The following is a 24474-nucleotide window of genomic DNA, read 5'->3' on the forward strand; positions in this document are numbered from 1 at the left end:
AAAGTGATGGATCCTGCCCCCTATTGGAATATCTGCTGGGAGAGAGGGAAATGTTGGCAATGCTCTCTATCAGGAAGTCAAAAGGACTGTTGTGGCTTCGTCTGAGGTTGAGACTGAGCTTTTTGGTGTCTCTGTTGTCTAGGACACATCTGGGAAGCAGAATGAGAAGACGTGAAAGGTCAATTATGTCAATGCCTGGAACTGTAGTAAGAGTAGCATCTGGAGGTATTTGAATATCTTGAAAATGACTACCCCGTTTGCGAAGATTGAATTTAAAAGTTGTCATAAAATCATTATGTTTCTTATATTTTCTCTGTAGTCTCCTCAATATGATCTCCAAAAGATCATTACCTATACTTGGAATGTTGAAGAGGAAATCTTGGACTGAGCTTTCCAAATGGAAGATTAGGTTTATACATAGTAACATAGTAGATAACGGCAGATAAAGACCTGAATGGCCCATCCAGTTTGCCCAACTTGATTCAATCTAAAAATTTGTTGTTGTTTTTTTCTTCTTCTTCTTCTTAGCTATTACTGGGCAAGAATCCAAAGTTCTGCCCGGTACTGTTCTTAGGTTCCAACTAGAGAATGACACGGGGAAAAAATCTGTCCCCATCACTGCACCGTCCCCGGCCCACCGTCCCCTTCACCGCCCCGTCACCGTCACTGCCATCCCATTCACCACCCCGTCACCGTCCCCGCAACATCCATACAAGCCTCAGTACTGCAATATTTAGCTTATTCCTTCCTTATAAATCAAAGTTCTGGCTGCTGAACTGGAGAAAGAGATGTTCAGCTGGCAGGGCTTTGTTTATAAATTTTTATCAACACAACTAATATACTACTTTATCCTGAAGAAAAAAAAAAGAAAAAGAAATAGAATTTTTTTTTTCTACCTTTGTTGTCTGGCTTCTGCTTTCCTCATCTTCTCATTCAATTCCTTCCGTCCACTGTCTGTCTTCTCTCTGCGTCTTCCATTTGCTCTGTTACCGTGCCTCACCCTTTCTCCCCTCCCCCCTTCCAAATTGGTCTGGCACCCATCTTCTTCCCTCCGCTCCCCCCATAGTCTGGTATCTCTGTCTTCTTCTCTGCCAGCATCTTCTCCCCACTCTCTCTTCCCATTCCCTTCAGGTCTTCTCACACTCTGTCTTTCCCATATCCTTTCAGTCTCCTTCTCCCCACTCTGTCTATCCCCATGTGCTTTCAGCATCCTCTCCCTCCTCTGTTTTCCCCATGTGCCTTTCATCGTACCTTCTCCCCTAGTCTTCCCCATGTGCTTTCAATGTCCTTCTCCCCCGTCTTCCCCATGTGCATTCAATGTCCTTCTCCCCCCTCTGTCTTCCCCATGTTGCTTTCAGCGTCCTATCTCCCCTCTGTCTTTCCCATGTGCTTTCAGCGTCCTTCTCCCCCCTCTGTCTTTCCACATATCCTTTCAGTTTCCTTCTCCCCCACTCTGTCTTCCCCATGTGCTTTCAGCATCCTTCTCCCCTCCTCTGTCTTCCCCATGTGCTTTCATCGTCCTTCTCCCCGTCTTCCCCATGTGCATTCAATGTCCTTCTCCCCCCCTCTGTCTTCCCCATGTGCTTTCAGCATCCTTCTCCCCCCCCTCTGTCCTTCCCCATGTGCTTATTCAGCGTCCTCCCCCCCTCTATCTTCCCCATGGTGCTTTCAGCGTCCTTCTCCCCACTCTAGATTTTACCTATTTTCCCTTCAATGTCTTTTTCCTCTCCACATCCACACCTTCCTCCTCCCTGCCCCTTACCGTTGTGGCGCTTCCTCCCCCCCCCCCCCCCAGACAACATGTGCCCAGTCCGAGACAAACCTCCCTAGCCCTTTACCCTGTGGCCAGCGATGTCTAAACTGCCTTCTTACAGCAGCCGGAGTGTTGTAGTTGCATAATGGCTACCGTAAAGGTCGTCCTCTGACTGCCAACTTCCGGTTGCTCTGTTGCCATGGTCCGGTTGCTCTGTGTGCCATGTCTGGGGTGGCCAGTCCCTTCACATGGCTGGCCCCGTCCCCAAGGTCCCAAACGGTCTTCTTTTAGGGCGTTTGGGACTTGGATGAATATTTGGACATGAATGTGGTATAAGATAGACAGGCGGTCTGAACGATCAAACGCCTGGACATATAGATGGATGATTTTCGAAAAAAGTATACTTTAGACCAGTGGTTCCCAAACCTGTCCTGGGGGATCCTCAGCCAGTCAGGTTTTCAAGATATCCCTAATGAATATGCATGAGAGAGATTTGCATATAATGGAAGTGACAGGTATGCAAATCTCTCTCATGCATATTCATTAGGGATATCTTGAAAACCTGACTGGCTGAGGGTCCCCCAGGACAGGTTTGGGAACCACTGCTTTAGACGTATTTTTTGAGAATGGACATTTGTGTTCTGCCAACTTTGGGCGACTAGCGCCCTACATCCAAATCGGATTTTGACGTATGTTTTTATTATGCCCCTCTCTTGTGTTCAATCCCAACCTGCAATCTGAGAGTTGCAGAAATCCAACACTTTTCTGAGCACATGCACCACCCCCTTAGCTAAAGATCATATTCAGTTAAGTCCCAAATCCATGACAAGGAAGTACGGGGGACGATCCCCAGCAACAGAAACAAATTCTGAACTGGTCTGTTCTGCAAAACATGATACAAGTAATAAATATGCACAAAGACATTGAGGAATAATGTAGAACTAACCTGCTGCGTGCAACAAGCACCCATATGAGACAGCCTCCAGTAAAGCATACTCATAGAAAGAACACTGCTCACAGGATCAACTGGCTGGAAAGACTTCAAGCTTGGAAATAGAACAATCGAGACAGAAAGAAGCAAGCTATTCAACAACTGAGTGGCATACGAGAGGGCAGATAGTATGGAATCCTACAGGGCTAACAAGAAAGAAGATTATCAAAAGTAATAAACATAATCTTCCCATTCTGTTAACGTCCCTTCCAGATTCCATACGCTAGGTGGCATACCAAAGCAAATTTGACCATGTCTCACCATTCCTGTCCAAACTTCACTGGCTTCCAGTAATCTCCAGGGTCCACTTTAAATGTGCCTGCCTAACTTTCAAGATCCTACATGGCTCCTTCCTCCCGTTATTCCACTATTTTGGAATACCTCAAATCCTAATTCCACCAGATCCTCCCAAAAATTAAAACCTATCCTTCCTTTTCTATAAAAGGTATATCCCATGCAGGAAAACTAGGGACAATCCCTCCCCTTTAGAACACTGAGTTCTGGAATAACCTTTCATCCCCGCTCCAAAATTCGAGCTCCCTCCAACTTTTCCGTAAACATCTGAAAATTTGGCTCTTCTCAAAAATGTAACACTTCCCCCCTCTCCGGTACCCTAGCCCCTCTATACCCTTTTTACACCTATCCTATAACCCTTCATTGGAGTTCCTTTCTATCCCAGCTCTGTAAACCGTGCCGAGCTTTATGCTTGCGGAGATGGTGCGGTACACAAACCTAAGGTTTAGTTTAGTTTAATTTAAAGCAATGGTAACAGCTAGAGAGACTGAAGAGCCTGCCCTCTATTTAACTGTTACCATTGCTTTGGTACGCCACATCCACTCGGTAAAACCAGGTACATGTATGAAGAGAGGACCAAGTAGCCAACCTGCAGAATTCATCAGGATGAATTGTGCGAGACTCCGACCACGACGTAGCCACACTTCTAGTCATGTGTGCTTTAAGCAAAACCGGTGGCTGCTTGCCACGGGCGAAGTAGTTTACGGAAATGGCCATTCGAATCCATCGAGTGATCAAAGTCTTGAATGTCGGCCAACCACGGCGAGGCGCAGCAGTCAGTACAAAAAAGGTGATCAGACGTCCTGAAATCAGAAGTCCTCTTAAAATAGTGGAGCAAGACTTTCTGGACATCCAACGTGTGTAAGATCTCAACTTTGCTCTCCGAACCTGAGGGATGAAACGCAGGTAGCTGAAACTCCTGGTTGACATGGAAAGCTGATATCACCTTCGGCAGAAAAAAAAGGTACAGTACAGAGAACAGTACCTGCACGAAAGAACCCTGAAGCTCCGATAAATGCCGTGCCGAGACATGGCGACCAGAAAGGACAGTCTTGATTGTTAGATCCAGAAAAGACGTATTCTTCAGTGGTTTGAATGGGGCCTCTCCAAGGCTCTGCAAAACTATGTTAAGATTTCACAAAGAGAAAGAAAGACGTAAGGGAGACACAAATGAAGCGGCCCTCTCAATCTAGTCAAGTCCAGATGAACAGGAAGCGAACTAGCTCCTATGTGCGCTCGAAAGATGAAAGACCTGCAACCTGAACTTTAAGGGAGGCCACTGCTAGACCTTTATCTAGGCCCTCCTGAAGAAAAGCCAGGACCACCAAAATGGGAACCCTCTTAGGCTCCACCTGATCCTTAGCACACCACTGTTGAAAAGCCTTCCAGGCTTTGGCATAATAAGCCATAGTAGAGGGTTTCTTCGAGCGCAAAAGAGTCAAGATAACTACATTCTAATAACTGCACTTCATCAAGGCTGAGCATTCAAGAGCCATACTGTAAGACCAAAGTGCCATGGGTTCTCCATGGGCACTGGCCCCTGACTGAGAAGGTATCACTGAAGAGGTAACCGGAGCTTCTCGTCCCACTGAAGATGGATGAGATCCAGATACCAAGGGCGACAAGGCCAATCCAGAGCTACCAGAATCATCAAGCCGGGATGTAACGGTCCCCACAGAGAGAACCCCAACTCAACAGGCTGCCATCCATCATAAGTCATATCCACTCAGAAATCCGAAGAAACCAGTCCTGGCAAAGCCACCCCTTGAAGCCACCAGTTCAAGCTGCTGCGAGCTGACACTGTCAAGGGGAGCGACATCTGAAAGGGACAATGCTGCAGAGACCTCCAAGAGAGGGCCTCCTATAAAGGGCACACATGCGCTCTGGACCAAGGGACCGCCTCCAAGGCTGCCATAGACTCCAAAACCTGCAGATAATGCAAGGCGGTAGAGGTCCGGGAGATCTCTGATCTGTTGTTGAAGCATCTGTCAGAGTGCCTTGGGAAGAAACACACGACCTTGTCTGGTGTCGAAGAGAAGGCCCAGATACTCCAGGGACTGGGAGGGCGTCAAGCGGCTCTTCCTGAAGTTGCCAACACCTGCAGCAGACACATCCTCATCTCCACCGCACTTTCACATTCCTGGTGAGACATATCCCAGAGCAACCAGCTGTCTCTAAGAAAGGATGGACCTGGACCCATGCCAGCGGAAAAATATGCCACAACTACCATCACTATCAGTGTGCGCTTTGTTACCATGTGGAAATGAGGAATCCGCAAGAATGAATTGACCAACTGTAGATTTAGAACGTGTCTCCAATCCTCCGAGCCTTTCTGAAGCCCAATGTCGATTCATGTTCTAGAATGGGTTCCATCGCTCCGATGTCTAAGGCTCGAAAAGGGTCCAGAGAAGAGCATCTAAAATGGTTAAGGGGCTGGAGGAATTGCCGTACAGTGAGAGATTAGAGAAACTGGGCCTCTTCTCCCTGGGAGGTCACTGGAGGAATATGGCGACAAATGTAAGTAACTCCTCAACATAAGCTCTCAGAGGACTGTGAAGCAGAGCGTTAAGAAGAGCATCGAGAATGTGTCAATGAGTGTAGAGAAGTAGGCGTGCTATGCTCTCTAGACGATGATGCATGCGTTGAATGCCTTCTAGGTGTCAAGGCTTGATGTTGAGGTGTCCTACGGCAATACTTGGAATGACTCCGTGGCATCTGCTCAGACTGGAATGAGGCTGGTAGTGTGGGTGCAGGAGCTTGCACAGGGTACGTTTGCAATAAACTAGCCAGCTCTTGCTGCAGTAGCACTCAAAGCTGCTCTTGCAGCAATGGCGCCAGTACTGATGCCGACAAGGGTACAGTAGGTGCTTGTTGAACTGGGTATCACGACACTGGGGACCTCGATGCCAAGGTATGTCTCTGAAGAGACACCAGTTGCAGGGACGGTGATTGACCATCTGTGCATCGATGCTTGGAATGTGTTGATGGAGATACTTGGGAAGATGCTGATACATGTCTGACAGGGGAGACATGTTTGTGCTTCTTAGTTCTTTTAAAAGGCTCCCCAGATATAGGTAGCACCAAAGATGCAGTCTCTGCCATGGGTCGTTGAAGCAGCCAGTGCTGGTGTAGATGCTGGAGTAGAACAAGGTTGTACTTTGGGATCGGAGTCTCCAGCCATGCTCGATATCGCTGAAGTTATACCAAAAAGCTTTTCAAACCGAAGTTTATGGGTCTTGAACAACCTCTTCTGCATACGAAAGAAGGTACATGAAATGTCTTGATGGTCTGGATCAAGGCACTGTACACACCACTTGTGCGGAGAAAGAAAGCTGGGGAATTTCCACATTGCAGAGGGGGCAGAGAAAACAGAGGATTAAATACATGGGAGACAGATCAAGCCTGAGGAGGATTCAAGCTAAAAGGGGAAATGGAGGTGTCCCTAGCCTGGGCAGGAAGAAAGCTGGGAACTGATCTTTCTGACAGACATTCTACACCAGAATGTAGACTTTTTTAAACCCAAGAACTGTGATTTCTACTATTCCTACTACTAATTATTTCTCGAGCACTACCAGATGCACACAGCACTGTACAGAGTCACGAAGGAGACACTCCCTGCTTGAAAGACCTTACCATATAAACAGACAAGACAAAACAGGATGCTAGGGTGGGTGATAGAGTTGGAGGGGGGGGGGGGAGGTTAATCTGCTGGCTAGGGTGGTGAGCAACAGGCAGTACTGGGTTACGAACTGAAGGTCTATATCAAAAAGGTGGGTTTTCAGTCTACTTTTAAACATGGGAAGGGGCGTGACAGACGAACACAAGGCAATTTATTCCAGGCATAGGGGGCCCCTAGACTAGGAAAGGAACACAGTCTAGAATTGGCAGTGGAGGAAAAGAGTACAGATAAAAGCATTTCTGCCCAGAATCCTCCAGGACTAAAAGCCCCCAGTTCTTCCCACCTCAGCTGGGCAGGTGAATCTCATAGTATACTGTCAGAGCCAAAGTAAAAAGAACTTGCAGTCGAGCTCTGCTTTTGCTTCCCCCCCCCCCCCCCCAGCGAGATACTTTCCTGCCCCACCTCCATGTCTTAGCTATTTTGCCTTTTTGGTGTGTTAAAAGGAAAAGCACACACACAAAAATCAAACAGTTAACCAACTACTCCGTCAACCAGAGCTAAAACAGCTTACTCACCCTAAAAGGGGGGAAAAGAGTATTAAATAACGTTACAAAGCAAGCTATATATATATTTTTTTAGACTAAATCTGGAATATAGGTAACCATCGCTGCTGCATACAGAAACTCCCTTCTCAAGCACTTAGAAATACAAAGAAGTGCAGAGAAGAAAAGGTTTCCGATTTCAAGTTTACTCACAGCCCCAAAGCAGAAGCTGCCCCCTCCACGGAGTTTGGGTGTGGGGTGGGGGAAGGAGGACACGTCCGGGATGTCCCGAAGCCTGCGACCGCACGACAACGTGCCCGCTTCCTTCTCCCTCACTTTGCCTCGCTCTGGTTCTGTGAGAGAAAACTCCCCTTCCGTTTGCTTGCCTTTTTTTTTTTTTTTTTTTTAAACAACCTTTATTTATATCCTATGCAGGAAAGCCTAGTTAGGCTATCTTGCCTGTTTCCTGAGAAAGGGGAGGCGGGAAGAATAGCGCTGCTCCTGGACTTTCGGCGTAACACCGCCTTCCCCTCCCAAAGGCCCTGGCCCTCAAAAAAAAAAGTACAAAACCGCTCATCTGCTACTGCTGCAAACAGAACTGCTGCAGCCAGCATTAAAAAAGGAAAAATATATATATATATATCCACCAGAACTGCTCTGCCTCATCATGTTGGCAGGAGAGTATTTGTGTCGTACTGCAGAGATGCCAAGTCACTCAGTGCCTGATCCTCATCCTGCCCATTGAAATCATGCTACAAATCCCATAATGAGTCAGGATGTTCTGGTCAGAAATCCAGGGCTGACCCAAAAATCTCCATACTGCATAATGCTTTGATACACTGTATTTCCCCACATATAGGCCATCCCCCCCTCCCCCTGTATAGGCCACAAAAAATGCCTACACGAGTTTAAAAACTGGTAGATAAGCTGCACCATTTTAGTAGCCGCGGCTTATCTACCAGTAACTGGGCGGCCTATACAGCATTTAAAAATCATCCCCCCCCCTTACCTCCCTCACTGGCAGCGGCCTCCTCGAATCGTGTCGCCAGCGTTGCAGAGCTACAGGCCGGTCCCACGCTGCTTCCTATATGGCTTTGCCGTCAGTTCGAACCGACGGCAAAGCCATACAGGAAGCAGCGCAGGGCCGGCCTGCAGATGCAAAGATCGCTCCTGCTCTGCAACACTGGCAGCGCGATTCAAGGAGGTCACCATCAGCGAGGGAGGTGGGGATGCCTGCAGACAAAATAATCACTCCTGCTCTGCAACGCTGGCGGCGCAATTCGAGGAGGTAAGGGGAGGGAGGTAAGGGAGGGCAGGGGGGATGATTTTAAAATCATGTATAGGCCGCCCCAGATATGCAAGCCCTATCCACTGGGCCGGCATGCAAAACCCATATATAGGCCGTGGGAAATACGATACTGTGACTTGTGTTTGATACCAAAAACTGGAATGCAGAAGTCCTCACACTGATTAGAAAGTCAGTCATGGGATAGAAGGTAATGTCCTTTAATGGGCTCAGAAAGACAAAAAAGAGAGAGTGGGTTTAAATGGTCAATATTCTCAATGGAGAAGGGTAAACAGTGGGACCGCTGCTTTTTAACATATGAATGATCTAGAGATGGGAATAACTAGTGAGATAATTAAATTTGCTGATGACACAAAGTTGTTTAAAGTTGTTAAATTGCAAGAGGATTGTGAAAAATTGCAAGAGGACCTCATGAGACTGGAAGACTGGGTGTCAAAATGGCAGATGACGTTTAATGTGAGCAAGTGCAAAGAGATGCATGTGGGAAAGAGAAACCCGAACTATAGCTATGTGATGCTGGGTTGAGTCACTGCCCAGGAAAAGGATCTACGGATCATTGTTGAGGATACATTCAAACCCTCGGCTGCTAAGAAAGTAAATAGAAGGTTAGGAATTATCAGGAAAGGAATGGAAAACAAAGATGAAAATGTTATAATTCCCTTGTATCGCTCTATGATATGGCTGAACCTCAAATACTGTGTGCAGTTCCGATCGCCATATCTCAAAAATGATATAGCGGAATTAGAAAAGGTAGAGAAGGGCGACAAAAATTATAAAAGGGATGGGTCAACTTTCTTATGAGAGGCTAGGCTTTTCAGCTTGGAGAAGAGACGGCTCAGAAGTGATATGATAGAGGTCTACAAAATAATGAGTACATGTGAATGGGTAGATGTGAATCGCTTGTTCACTCTTTACAAAAATACTAGGACTAGGGGACATGCGATAAAGTTACTAAGTAGTAGATTTAAAACAAACTCTGGAATCTGTTTTGCTACTTGGGATCTAGCTAGGTACTTGGGACCTGGGTTGGCCACTGCTGGAAACAGGATACTGGGCTTGATGGACCTTCGGTCTGTCCAAGTATAGCAATTCTTATGTTCTTATTAACATACAGTGATCCATTCATTCAATATCCTATTTATCTGGACTAGTCTGGCATGGACAAGTAGAAAAATCATGTTCACAACATAAAACCCCTATGAGTTTGGAGGATATAGCTTAGTTTGTCTGCCAGAACATGGTCTTTCTCCGTGCGATAAATGACTTAGAGTGGGAATGACCAATTCTACATCCCAACATTTTCCCAACAGAGTACATGGTTTCTTGAACAAGGATGATTTTGTTGGCTCAACAATCTTTAAAATCATTCTACATTACCCTGAACTCCAATAAACCGATATGATGCAACTTTATCTTAGCAGACCATTTACTTGGACCTCCCACCCCAGCCTACTTTGGATGCATCTGTGGTGAGGACAACTAGTATGGAAGGAATTTAGAAGGGAATTCTTTAAAACAATTTGAAGCGATTCATCCACCATAACAGTTTGGTGATGCAGATTATGTCCCAAAAACTCTGAGGTGACGATTCTCAAAAGCTTTCCGTGCTGGTAAGACTCGTTAAAGCAGTCTTATCAACATAGAAGCTCTCCTATGCTCAAAAGGGTTCTTGTGGGCTGTTACCAATCCTTGGTAGCAGCTACTGAGAACCCTATACAAATGCATTAAAGAAGTGCATTAGTATTTTAATGAGCTCTCCATGTGACAAAAGGGAATTCTCCCCCCCCCCCCTTTATAGGGGAAATTTTCTGGCAGCTCTGAAGCTGCTGGTAGTTGTTATGCATGTGTTGTGCACTCACACAAAACATCTGTTCCCTCCCCCTCCCCCCCCCCAAAGAAAAAAAATCCAAGCCGGCAGCCACCGTTCTCCCCCTCTGCCCAGCTGATGACGACTCTGGAGCTACAATCAGTTGGAGAGTGCCGGCTGCCAGTTCAGTCGTTTGCAGCTTCCCCTGCTGGCTCCATAACAACTCCAAGCATTTGGAAGGCCATGAGCTTAGATCTCTGAGCCCCTTCCTAGCTTGGGCTCTTTAAAGCTAGTTGTCCAACTAGGGCAGTGGTCTCAAACTCAAATCCTTTGCAGGGCCACATTTTGGATTTGTAGGTACTTGGAGTGCTTCAGAAAAAATAGTTAATGTCTTATTAAAGAAATGACAATTTTGCATGAGGTAAAACTCTTTAGTGTTTATAAATCTTTCCTTTTGGCTAAGTCTTAATAATAATATTGTCATTTATAGCTAAAGAGACACATGATCAAGAAATTGTTTTATTTTACTTTTGTGATTATGATAAACATACCAAGGGCCTCAAAATAGTACCTGATGGGCCTCATGTGGCCCCCGGATCGAGGGTTTGAGGAACAAATGCATCCTCAGTTTGCATAGAGGCGCTGTTGTCAAGAGTTCCCCTCATATGTCTTTCTGTGCTCCAGGTCTTGTCTGCAAGCTCCTATTTCTCTCGGGGTAAGAACTTCTCCAAAAATGCAAAAGAGCTTGCATTGCTTGGCATGGTGCAGCAGGTGCAGCGGACTCAAAGAAAGCGAACAGAATGTTGGGCAATATCAAAAAAGGTATCATTACCAGAACGAAGGAACTTATCCTGCCGCTGTATCAAGCGATGGTGCGCCCGCACCTGGAGTACTGCGTCCAATACTGGTCACTGTACCTTAGGAAGGATATGGCGATACTCAAGAGGATCCAGAGAGCAATAAGGATGATAAAGGGCATGGAGAACCTTTCATATGCCGAAAGGTTGGACAAGCTGGGGCTCTTTACCCTGGAAAAGCGGAGACTTAGAGGGGACATGATAGAGACTTATAAAATCATGAAAAGCATAGAGAAGGTGGAGAGGGACAGATTCTTCAGACTAGTGGGGACCACAAAAACAAGAGGTCATCCAGAAAAATTGAGAGGAGACAGATTCAAAACGAATGCTAGAAAGTTCTTCTTCACTCAGAGGGTGGTGGACACTTCCAGGAGAGGTGATAGGACAGAGTACATTATTGGGGTTCAAAAAGGGACTGGATGACTTCCTGAAAGAGAAGGGGATAGCAGGGTACAGATAGAGGGTTACTTACAGGATATTAAATAAATGTTCCTCTACAGCAACATGAAAGACTGATATTAACTTATAGGAAGCATTTGGTTGCAATTATTGCTGGTTAAGGTGCTGTAATCAGTTGTTAGCTTTAGAGGGCAGTTACCATTTCACATGGGTTATATGGGTTTTGGATAACATTGTTCCTTATTAAGAAATGAAGCAATAAAGTGCTTGGACTTCTGGCTCGAAAACTCGAGTTATACCAAAAAAATAAGCAACTTGTTCTCAATCTACCATTGCATAATAATCCTGATAATTTGGAAGCATCTACTCTAAGCCTATCTTATAATGTACATGTTCTAAATGAGACTGCTTTTGATAACAGAGTTTGCATCAACTAATTCAGGGATAGATGCACTAAACGCTCCCGATCAGGCAGTTTGACTGATTTAGCGACTGTCGAAATTTGCTAACCTAATGTTGAAAATGGCTCACCACGTGGTTGTCAGTGCGGTCATACAAGAGTCCGACTCTGGCATGTAAACAACTTCATTACTATTAAAATAAGCCGTCCAATCAATGGCCTAACATTTGCAGTGCCATAAGTAGACTGCAAATACAAACCGAAAAAACCAACAGGTCTAACCTGTTTTTTTCACATTAAATATGGCACAGATGGGTGTGTGTGGGGGGGGTTTCCAATGACTCCTGAACAAAATTAGAGGCAGGAGGGATGCCCTCTTCCTCTTGCCAATGTGAACTCCCACCCATCCCGGCACCAAGCTGAGCTGCACCCCTCCCAGTACTTCAATAAAAATCAGCAGGAGGGATATTGATAGTGTGTAAAAAAAAAAAAAAAAGGCTCACAGTGACCCGCATGGTCTTAGCAACCCTGTTTTGTGCATCTAGCCTTCAGAATGCTGTAGCATGACTCAAATAAGGCTGCAAAAAGCACAACCACATCACACCCTTCCTGCACAAACTACACTGGCTACCAGTACCTTAAAGGGCTAAGCTTAAATCTCTGTGTTTGATTTTCAAGGTCCTTAGTCAAATGGGCCAGAATACTTAAAGAACAAGCTAGCCCTGTATACACATTTGAGACCTCTGAAGTTCTCTCAAGGAGCACCACTATCTGTACCATCATCAAAAGAAATTGTACAATGTGATACCCATCAGGGAGCCTCTTAAGAGTGGCCTCCAGATGAGCTATGTCTAACTTCAGAATACCTCTACTTCAGGACGCTGGTAAAAAAAAAAAAAAAAAAAAAAAGCCTGGTTCACCCTCCATGCCTTTAATACATAGGGTGATTGACTATACACTCATTTTGCATCAAGACTAGCTTGCCACACATACTAAATCAGTTCCTTATACCTTGTTTAACTGTATAAACAACTCACCTTGAGTTTATCCCAACTCACTCCGTACCACCCATCACCTATCCTGTCCCCATCTAATATCTGTATTTGACTCATCAGCTGTCTGTCCATCTGCAGTAACCATTATCTCATCCTCTCTCTAAGAGATCCCATGTGCCTACCCCAAGCTTTCTTGAATTCATTTAAGACAAAGTCTCTGTCTCCACCACTTCTTCTGAGAGACTGTTCCACGCATCTACTCGCCTTCTCTTCATCGCATCCAAATTCAGGGTCTCTCTCCATCACCCTCTCCCTCGGGAAACTTGTTTCTTATCCTTGTGTCAGTGACAGCAGCAGCAGCTTTCACAACACACTGCTCTGGCTGGTGTTTGGCCTTCTCTGCCAGGTCCCACCTACTTCTGCGAAGGTGGGACCTGGCAAAGAGGAAGGCCCAAAGTCAGCCAGAGCAGCATATTATGACTAGGTGTAAAGTCTAGGTGTTTAAAACTAGAAGCTGAGACTCCTACCGTACAGCAATCAGACTATAAACCTTGTAATTTGTCTTAATCTTCTCTCACCTGGTGCTGAATGCAAAATTTGAACCATGGTGCTCTACGGTCTCCCATGTAGTTCAAACTTTGCATTAAGCACCAAAGCTGCAGAGGAGATGATCACAGCCTAAAGCACAGCCATGTTCCTTTCATTTCTGATCAGTGCAAGACCAGAGGTGGGTGTGGGGGAAGGGGGAACATAGCTAGATCTGCAACAGGCAATACCATATAAAATATTACTGCTTATTAAATAACTTTTTTTTTTCCTTTCAAGGTAGTCTGGCATAGAAACAAAATGGCCCTAGGCAGGTAGAGTTGGATTCTACATCTCGAAAAGATTATCTGCCCCAAGCCATCTATTATGTAAATGTATGGACTCGAGTCCAAGTTGTAGCTCTTTAGATTTTCTCTACGGAGGCTGATCTCAAGTGGGATACCAATGCAGCATAGCTCCGACATTATGTGCAGTTACATGATTCTGTAGACCCAGCCTGGCTTAAGCATAAATAAAGGAGATACACTCTTTTCAACTGACTAGCAGGCTGCAATTGCCAGTAACAGCCCCCAATCTGTTTGGGTCAAAAGAAACAAAAAGCTGGGTAGACTTTCTGTGGGCTTTAATCCATTCCAGATAGAAGGCCAAGGCTTTGTTGTAGTTCACCTTGATGGACATACGATTTGGTGAAAAATGTTTGTAGAACAATTGATTAAGATGGAATTCTAATCCTAGTGTACCTTAGGAAAAAACTTGGGATGCATTGTTTAAAAAAGCATGCATAAGCTACTAGACCAGTGGTCTCCAATGTGAGATCTCCAAACAGTTGGCTGAATTGCTCTTCAAATCCTGCAAATGCATTCATTTCAATCTTGCCCACACTATAACTGCAAACAATCTCTTAATTTCTTAGGTGTTTCACTTATGGAATTTGCTACTGTTGACAATCTACAATAAGTAATTGCCACCAAAAATAAGATCTTCCAGGTCAAGTACTTCAGTTGGCAGGTTCTGTTTGGATTATTTAAGATTTGCTTTAGTGCCTTAGCTGATAAGCAGGTCAAAGCGGTGTTCAGACTGCAAAGAAAATGAAAGGAACTATAAATCTTGAACATAGAAAAGAAGGCATACTACAACAAAAAGATTGCTCCAGGAGCAATAAAAAAATAAAAGCACTGCGTCTGGGGATTCTAATTCAGCAGCTCTTGGACCTGGCAAAACCAACTAACGGTCATTTAAAGAGCGAAAGACACAGGAGGGTGCATAAGGAATAGTAAAGGCAGATAAGTACAGGTATCTTAAAAGAGAGTACCAGAATTTTACAATTTGATCAGATCTTCAAATGGAAGCCAGTGGCGAGATGTCATATTTACGAGAGTGAAGAGTTCGAAGTTTCTTTGAATTAGCTTGATAGGAACTAGAGTAGACAATATTACAATAGTCAAGTCTGGAAATAAGGAGAGAAAGCTGAAGAGAGTGGAATTGATCATGATCAAAGAAACTTCTGACAGAACAAAGTTGCCTTAGAATGAGAAAAAAAACAATCTGTTTTGAGAGCAGCTGATACCAGAAGGGCAAATGAAAACTGATAATCTAAGATAACACCAAAAGAATCAAAAGAATCCACTGAGGTAACAGAAATACCCATTAGGCTGAGGTCATGGGTTGGTTGAGAGGAACATCTCCTAATCCAAAAGGAAAACAATGGTCAGAGTGCCAATTTGCTATGGACTCAAGATAAGCCTGCAAAGGGCTAATGGGGTGGGGGTGGGGGGAATCATCAGATCAATGAAGTATAGAAGAATGCCAATAGCATAAAAGTATGAAGAAATTGCAAAGGTTTGGATGCGAAACAAATGCAGGAGTCAATGTTCCCTCAATGAAGTGCAGGAGTCGTTCACCTACATTCCTGACAGTGGCAATGATTTTTCAAAATCAAGGGGCAAGCAAGTTCTATAGAACTCTAGAGAAGCTTAATATCCCTGGTGATTGAAAACATGATATTGAAGCATTGCCCCTTACCGACAGGTACGCAATATGCAGTTGGAGGATTCCTGTACAACTTAGAGGGAGCAGCAGTGAGAGTAACTACTGTAAAAAGAGGGATCTGATAGGAAAGGGGAGAATCAATTTAGGACAGAGCCAGACAAGCCTATAACTGAAAGTCGCAATAGAAGCAGAAAATGGTTAATCAGGTCAAACGCATTTGTCTAAATGGGAGTGGATTTTATTTAAGAACACAGTTAAGAACATCTCAGTACTAAAATGAAACGTAAATTCTGACTGCCTAGGATGCAGGACTTTTAAGCAAATGATGAGAATTGAGGTTAACCTACTTTCTCAAGAATTCTAGAAAGAAAACAAAATTGGAAATTAGACGAAAGCGAGTAGACACTGAGGAATCTAAGGACGGTTTTTAAGAATATAGTGAATAACTGCAGACTACCACAGAAAAGGCATTTGCCCAGAAGACAGACTACATGGTTAACTAATGAAAGTAGTATGGAGAGTAAGTTAAGGTCAGTAATTCTGATCCAGGGTAAAGGAACAAGCTGTGGTCTTCACCAATTACGTCAATTTGGAGAGGAAACGGAAATTTCTTTGGAAGGATGAACCCACAGTTTTTCCAGAATTTTGATGAATATCATTGTTCAAGGCAGTAATGTCCTGGCTAGAAAGTGAGGTATGTGATTTTATTAGGGGCAGGGATGCGAGGGATGAGATATTTGAATGGAAAAATTGGGAAAAGCTCTCTGCAAATTACTGGTCAAAGTGTGAAAAATAGAGTAAAATTCCTTAGTAGGATTTGAAGCTTTGGTGATACGAGTGGAAAAGTAGCAATTTTTAACTTTAAGATGGTAATTGAAATTGCTGTCTGCAATGAAGCAGATTTGTTCCAGAGGCACTCAGCCTAATGTGCCTGTTGTTTTAGAAGTTGAAGGACTATAATACCAGTTAGTGACAAGAAGTGGATGGAGTACCAAACTGTAAAGGGGAAATTGAGTTTAAGGTTTCAGCAGGAACAATTTGCCCCCAGCACCTTGGGTGCCGATATAAGGCCAAATGGCATTACAAAATACTGGCAGTAATGCTTCCCTACTCAAAATCCGAGATACTTGATGTGACTTGGATGTATCTAAGTGTGTACAGGTGACTTAAGTCCAGAGAGCACAGCCAATCTTCTTTCTATATCATGGGAAGTAGGAGAACATAAGAACTGTCATCTCTAGATCGGACCTTCGGTCCATCAAGTCCAGCGATCCGCACACGCGGAACTTTTGTTTTGTCAGATAGTTCAGAGCCCTTAGATCTAGAAAGGGATGGAATTCCACCTCACCCCCAGTTTCTTCATGGAATGAAATCCCTTCCCTTTCCCTGGATGGTACATGCTCAACTGCATGGCCTGCAATTCCTGATGGAGAGAGCTCAATTTTCAAGCTAACAGTGAACAAGAGTGTAACCCATTTGGGTGATTTTTAGAAGCTACTAGTCTGGGATTATACAATATAAGGCCATCTTGCTTAGTAACAAATCAGCTTCCTTCCTACAGCAAGGTATTCTGAGATCGTCATTGAAATAAAAGCTATGCTCTCCTTGAGCCAGTCAAAAGCCTGTTCCTTGCTTTCAATTGAAGCCATCTATAGTTCTGAGCCCTCTGCTGCCTCTGGCAGGAACAAGAACCCTGCCTTGAGTGGTATGAGAGTAGGAAGAATACCTACATCTTTGAGAGAAATAAAACTCCTACTGCCCTCCTCCATGTAGAGGCCAAGTGGGTCTAGAGAGTGGCTTCGTTGTATCAGAGTGCTTTTGACGACCTACACATTTGACAAAAAGACTATCTCCATGGCATGTGCCATTCACCAACTTCTCCTGCACTGCTGGATCAAGGTCTGAGGCATGCAGCTAGGTGTCTGCACATCCCAATCCCCAAAGTGGATGCCGTATCAAAAGTATTTCAGATTAATATAAGACTAGCCTTACTGGGTCACACTAATGGTCCATTTAGCTCAGTATCTCGTCTTCATGGAGGCCTATCTAAGTCACAAGTACCTGGCAAAAACCCAAATAGTAGCAGAATTCCATGCTACCATCCCAGGTCTGTCTCAACAGCAGACTATGGACTTTTCCTCCAGGAACTTGTCCAAATCTGAACTATGTACTTTCCACACTCTTGCTTTTTGTTTACTATCTGGTGAAGTTCCTCAGCCTTCTCACAAGGGAGTATCTGCAAACTCTGCCACACTGTGTACAATGTTCCACAAGAGCATGCTCATCAGCAGCTGGTAAGAAACTATGCAGGAAGCTAGCATAGCATTCTGAAACATGTTCTTCAGTATAATGGTCCCTTAGATGGAATGTTATAAGTATGACTGGGGAAGTAAAAGGTCACAACTAAGAGGAATGATGTAGTCTCATCAGTCCTCACCAAACTGTTGTGACCTATAACTAGATGGCAGATCTTGATAACTGTACTCTTTTGTAAAGATAAATACAAATAGAAAGCAGGGTGAGAAAAGCGTTATCTATAGAAGCTGCTAAATGGGAAGTAAATGGACCGGCAGACCACTTGTGATCTTGGACAGGTCAATTAACCTTCCACTGTCTCAGGGACAAACTTAGATTGAGAGCCCTCCAAGAACAGGCAGAATATAAGAAATTAAACTAAACACCCCCCCCCCCCCAACACCACCACCAAAAATAAATAAATAAATAAAAGTGCAAATATTATCAAGATGACAGAAGTAGTAATGGAACAGCACACCCATTACTTCAGGATGAAGACCGAGGATTAACAACACAATTTTTTTCACCGAGGCCTTTAGCAAGTGCTAGCTAGGAAGTCCATGATGAGGTAGTATAGTGTATATGTCAAGGTACAGAGAAAACCTTTTTCTTTCTTTTCTGAATTTGCTTTACGAGGGCAAAACAAGGGCCCTTGTTAGGATACTGCAAGATCTCTGGAAAATTTATGGCAATACACTGAATGCTTCAAATAAATTGTGATTTTATATATCTTAAGAACATGATGGGACTTGAAAATTTTTGAATATGACTGTATAAGTTACACTGATAAGTAGCATCTGTGATGCTGTACTGATCTATCACAACTTTATTTTTTGACAACTAGAACAGGATTTGGAATGTGGAGAAGGTTTTTTTAAAAAAAAATTATTTTTTTTTTTGGGGGGGTTACTAATGATTACAACAAGAAAGCCCGGATCAATTGATAGTTATAAGCTCATTAAAAATAATAATAATAATAATAAAACAGTTTATATACCGCAATACTGTGAAGTTCTATGTCTGAATTCTTTTTTTCTCCACTACATTCAATTACCTGCAATGTGTGAATGTCTCACAAAGGCATGCCAGGAAGGATCAGTTTCTAGATACCAGAAATCACTGCATCAAGGAGCAACAGGTCCAAGAAACATGATCTGGTACAAGAAATAATAGCAATAGAGCCACTTAGAAGTAGCAAAATTTAAGATAATCATTGGAAGGACCGTAATACTACTGCAGTAGCAGCATAAAACTTTAGAAAGGAAAGTCAATAATAAAATGAGGAAACTAAAAATAAATTAAATGGATCAATTACAAAGATTAACCTCTTCTTCTACTAAACCGCGCTAGTGGTATTAGCGCGGGGAGCCGCGCTGAATGGCCCGCACTGCTCCTGACGCTCACAGAGTTGTTATGAGCGTCAGGAGCAGCGCAGGTCATTCAGTGTGGCTCCCAGAACTAAAAACGATAGCGCTGTTTAGTCGAAGAGACCCTAAAAGTCTAAGATATGTGGAAATTGTTTGAAGACACTATCTTGGAAGATCAAATAAAAGGTATTTCACAAATTTCAAAAGAATGTGAAGGAAGACCAAGCATATCAAAGAAATCCTTTTAAAAATGTAACATACATGAGACAACCATAAAGTGAGCTGAGGCAGGCTACCCTTCAGATTATAGTTTACGGGAATATTTCTTAGTGGGGCCCAATAAAATGCATTTCTTTAGAATATCGAATTTGGGTTTTCTTTCCTTGTCCCTCTCATTTGGGGACTCCTGAAGCGATATAGGATACTATGAGGTTATATGATTTTGCTTGTGTTTATTTATATAAAAAAAATACTTAATAAATTTTAAAACGGCCAGAGAGCTTGACCAAATGAAGAAAAAAGGCACAAACACTGGCAAATTAGCCCACCCATGCTAGCGTTTTTAGTGCTGGCCGTGGTGGTCCTATGAGCAATGGAGCTGTTACCGCCGTGACCAGCGCTAAAAAACGCTAGCACAGTTTTGTTAAAAAAAAAAGGGGGGGAGGGGGATAGGTGTAAAATGTAAATGAAGCAGATCAAGAGAGAATCTGAAGAGTCTTGCTAAAAAGATACAAAAGCTGATGCTTTATCCGAGTTCATTAAGAACAAAGAACAAGAAAGTATGAACAGGGAGTATGTCACATAAACTAATCAATCAATATTCAGCTGGCAGCAGTTATTTAAGCAGGCACTAGAACTGAATATCCAGGTATATAACCAGATACGTTCTGGTAGCTCGGATTTAAGCAGACCCCAGCTGAAAACCAGCCAGGATCCACATAAGGCGTCTGTAAGGTTTCCCCTCTCCCAAGAGTTTTGGGTCTCTTCAGACCCTCTTCTTCCACCCCCTCCCCAACAAAAATGGATTCCCTTTCATTGCAGCCAGATATTTTCCTGTTTGCTTCTAAATTTGACCTGTACTGAATGCTCTATTTATGTGACAGAACTACCAGCCATTGAGACTCGACAAAGGCATAGATGCCGAAACACTGTCGGTGTCGAGTCCTCAAAGTGCTACTATCAATAAAGTGAACTTTGAACTTTACACCCGTGGCTGAATTATTGATATCTCATTTTCACGACTCCTTTGTTGTGCCTTAATTGTCTCGTAATTGAGGCCTCCTTGGGCTCCCTTTTTGATAATTTTTCATCCACCATTGTTAGGGCAAGAGTAATGGAGGTTTGCTTCTGTCCAATCTATCCCATGGAACACAAGAGATGCAAAAGTAGGTTCAAGGGCCTAATGGAGCATAGAAGGAGGCTTTTTCTTGAAGAACAGGAGTCTATTCTTGTTGGGTGAGGTCTAGAAAAGTTCGATACCCTAGGGAGGGTGGTTGGCGGGGGTGAGGGGGTGTTATATAAAGATGTACAAAGTGTCACCTGGAAGTTATGAAGCTGCCAGCTAATACTCAATGCCAACACTCGCACAGCTAAATGACCAAAGTTAGGACACCCTTTGCTGCTGTCCTATCTGGACACTAGCGCTGAATATTGCTGACATCCACATAACTCCCAGCTCTTCCCTGACACTGCCCCTAGAGTGCTCCTCCAGAGCCCAATTTTGACATGGATGGTTAGGGCCAATATTCAGCAGCACTTCCAGTTATATGACACTGAATATTGGCACTCAGCCTGCTCAGCATGGGTTAACCTGGCAAAAACCTCTCCTTCCTTAATAAAGCCTTTTGAATATCAGGCCATAAACTAATTCTTTGTGCTTCAGTTCAGTTTTCATAAAGGTAGATGAATGGTTCCAGTGTGGATATCTCCCCAGCTTCATAGGTGATAAAACAGAGGAGCTCAAACCAATTATGTGAATCCAGAAGAGCTGCTACAGCAAACTGACAAAAAGGAGAAAATCACAAGGATCTGAAAGTAGTGTTCACCCCAGATTAAAAAAAAAAACCAACAACAAAAACCCTCCAATATGAAACTTGTCAACTTGCAACTGGCAATCTGCAACTTATCACTCAACCTGCCTCTGCACCTGAAGATTAGAAGGTGGCCAATCTAAAACCAATTTTCAAAAAGGGTTCCAGAGTAATCCAACTACAGACCGGTAAGCCACTGTTATGACCAAAATTACTGTTCATACAGATAACATGGCTTAATGGGGAATAGCCATCAGAAATTTAAGAAAATGGAGATTATGCCTTATTTTAATCTAGCACAAAAGGAACTCCAAAAGAAGGACTGCCAGAGAAACTTCAAAAGACACAAACGTAAAGGCAGCAAAGAAGTCATTGGGTTCTGAGAGTGATATTCTGGAGATTATAAAATTATATAATTTTATAATCTCCATGACTATCACTCTCAGAACCCAATGACTTCTTTGCTGCCTTTACGTTTGTGTGTATTTTAATCTAGTACAATTATTTGAAGGTGTGGGTAACAGAAAACCATTTGGTATACGTAGTGTATTTTGGATTTTCAAAACAGATTTAATACCTCATAGAGTGTCTTAGGAAGTTAAAAGTACAGGATAGGAGGCAATGAGTCCAATACTACAGCTGAGCTCCTAATTTTGTTGACCTATATTCCGCCAATTCATCTCAATTTAGGATGAAAAATATGCTTATAAAATTTAAGACTGCAACTCATTTGCCTAGATTTATTAGCCTAATTTATGAGGCTAGTGCTAATAATCAATGATAGGGTGGAGAAATAAATTATGAATCCAAGTCCACCTGTTCCACCCATTTCTTATGTTCCAAAATTTAGTTCAGTGAAATTTTGAATATAAATTTAGGCACCTAGCCATAGTTAATAAAACAAAAAAAGAGGAGAACAATTTAGAAGCATAACTATCAATGCTAGAAACATAAATTATGTGTGTATTATGCCCAATGTCTTATTAATTTTATATACAACAGTTTACAGAAAATAACAGACTAGTTACCAATATAACATACGGTTTCAAGACATACAGTCAATAAAAATGTTATTATAAAGTTCATCTAGAAGAGAGATCCAAATTAAAGATTCAGGCCTTGAAGTTAGGCGAGTTTGGACGTCCAAGATAGGCATCCTTTGTAGAATCACGCTCAACACTGTTGAGACGTCCAATTTTTGAGACATCCTTTAGAGAATTGGGATTTAGGCGAGAGACGTCCAAACAATGTCCTTAAGATTATAATACTCGTATTTTATTATGATGTTATTAGAATGGTGATTTTATGGTGTTTTTCATTATAATTGTGATACTGGGAGTTGGATCTGTTTAATGCTTTTATTTATTTCTCTTTTATCAGAGAGAGTGACTGGGATCTGCTAAATAGCTCTCTGGGTTTTTATTTTTGCTTTATTAAGCTCAAAATACATCTAATAAGGCACCACATAAATAGGGCACATCAAAACAGATATATTGCATGCAAAACCTTCTATTTTTGTGGACAAACAGCAATGTTATTTGCTAATTAGAGGAAAAGATCCATTAACTGAAGCAGAGCATATGAAAAAAACACAGCTTTAGTTTCTTGCTAAAAAGCTACCCTTTTTTCTGACTAAACAGTGCTCCAATCAGCTCATTACTGAAAGTGAGGAAAGCACTTGAAAGAATACATATAGATTGCATGGATAACTTCATTTGCAAAAGCTTAAAAACTGAAGAAAAAAAAGAGATACAGACCTTTGCATGACTTCCACTTCATTGCAAATGGGGGAGGTGTGCAGCTTGCCAATGCTGACCTCATTGTGAGATCATCAAGGTGTACCTGCAAGACAGAATGCCACAATTAAAATATGTGCTGGGATTTGAACCCATGACCTCTGGAAGCACAGTGCTTTTACCCATTTAGTCACAGCCACTTCCTTTCAGTCATGGGGGTTCCTACCATGAGAGCTTAGTGAAAATACCTGACAAGATCATAGCTTAGCTAAGCTATCATATCAGATGTGAGGAAGAAAGACATTAGTGGAAGCTGCTGTGGCTTAATGGGTAAAAGTCCTGTTCCCATCTTCCAGAGGTCACAGGTTCAAATCCCAGCAGATATTTTAATTGTGGCATTCTACCTTGCAGGTGCACCTTTATGATCTCACAATGAGGTCAGCTTTGGCAAGCTGCACACCTCCATTTGCAATGAAGTAGAAGCCATGCTAAGGTCTGTATCTGTTTTTCAATTTTTAAGCTTTTGCAAATGAAGTTATATATGCAATCTATACATTTTTTTCATATGCTTTCTTTGCATATGAATGATGAGCTGATTGTAGCACTGTTTAGTAAGAAAAAAAGGGTAGCTTTTTAGCAAGAAACATAAAGCTGTGTTTTTCATGTGCTGTGCTTCAGTTAATGGATCTTTTCCTCTAATTAGCACATAGCATTGCTGTTTGTCCACAAAAATAGAAGGTTTTGCATGCAATATATCTGTTTTGATGTACCCGTTTATGTGGTGCCTTATTAAATGTATTTTGAGCTTAATAAAGCAAAAATAAAAACCCAAAGAGCTATTTAGCAGATCTCATTAAGGACATCCAAACTGTGCCTAAGGTCCGACCATAGAACTCAGGTCTATCTGAAGCCAAAACTATGCTGAAAAGTAGACCTGGTTTCCATTAGCCTACAATGTAGGCATAAGATGGACACCCTAGATCGCTCAGTGTTATGCAAATGAATCAAAGGACACCCATACTGAAGCCTCGCCCAGACCACACCTATTCCATTAGGCGTGAGTTTTCCCAATGGACGTCAATGAAATTGTGGAGGCGTCTACAAAGTAACGTCCACATCCTTCAGATGTCCATGTGCCAATTATCACTCGTTTAGACACTTAAATGGCTCATTAACCACTTAGTTTGGACACTTAAGTCCCATTCAGCATTAGGCAGGACTTAGGCACCCTTTATAAAATCAGGGCCTAAGTGTATTTAGATAGAATGTGAGCCCACCAGGACAGTCAGGGAAACATGCTTAAGCACCTGAATAAATTCATGTAAACCATTCTGAGCTCCCTTGGGAGAACAGTATAGAAAAAATAAACAAATTTAAATAAATAAAAAAAAGATCTAGTGTATAAAGACACTTTTCCTTGTTATCAAAAGCCTAATCACATCAAGACCAGGAAGTTGAAAACAATTTTTTGAGATAAAGATAATAGCACTGAGAAGTACACCTTTGAATGTTAAACAGGAGGTCCCAAATAGAATGATTTATTAGAAA

General features: G+C 42.8%; 1 protein-coding gene across 4 annotated transcripts in view; it reads right to left on the reverse strand.

The window, feature by feature from the left end:
* MSANTD2 (Myb/SANT DNA binding domain containing 2) overlaps nt 1-24474 on the reverse strand; it is a 41255-nt gene that overhangs the window by 12879 nt on the left and 3902 nt on the right. Inside the window, exon 1 of one of the 4 annotated variants that reach the window (XM_033918355.1) lies at nt 7413-7566. The exons of 2 other annotated variants lie outside the window; for them this stretch is intronic. The gene's annotated coding sequence lies outside the window, so the exon portion shown is untranslated. Of the gene's footprint in view, nt 1-7412; nt 7567-24474 lie in introns of those variants that run through there. One more of the 4 variants, XM_033918356.1, reaches the window with a different exon arrangement.

The sequence above is a fragment of the Geotrypetes seraphini genome, chromosome 13 (assembly GCF_902459505.1).
Source record: "Geotrypetes seraphini chromosome 13, aGeoSer1.1, whole genome shotgun sequence".
NCBI classification, from domain to species: domain Eukaryota; kingdom Metazoa; phylum Chordata; class Amphibia; order Gymnophiona; family Dermophiidae; genus Geotrypetes; species Geotrypetes seraphini.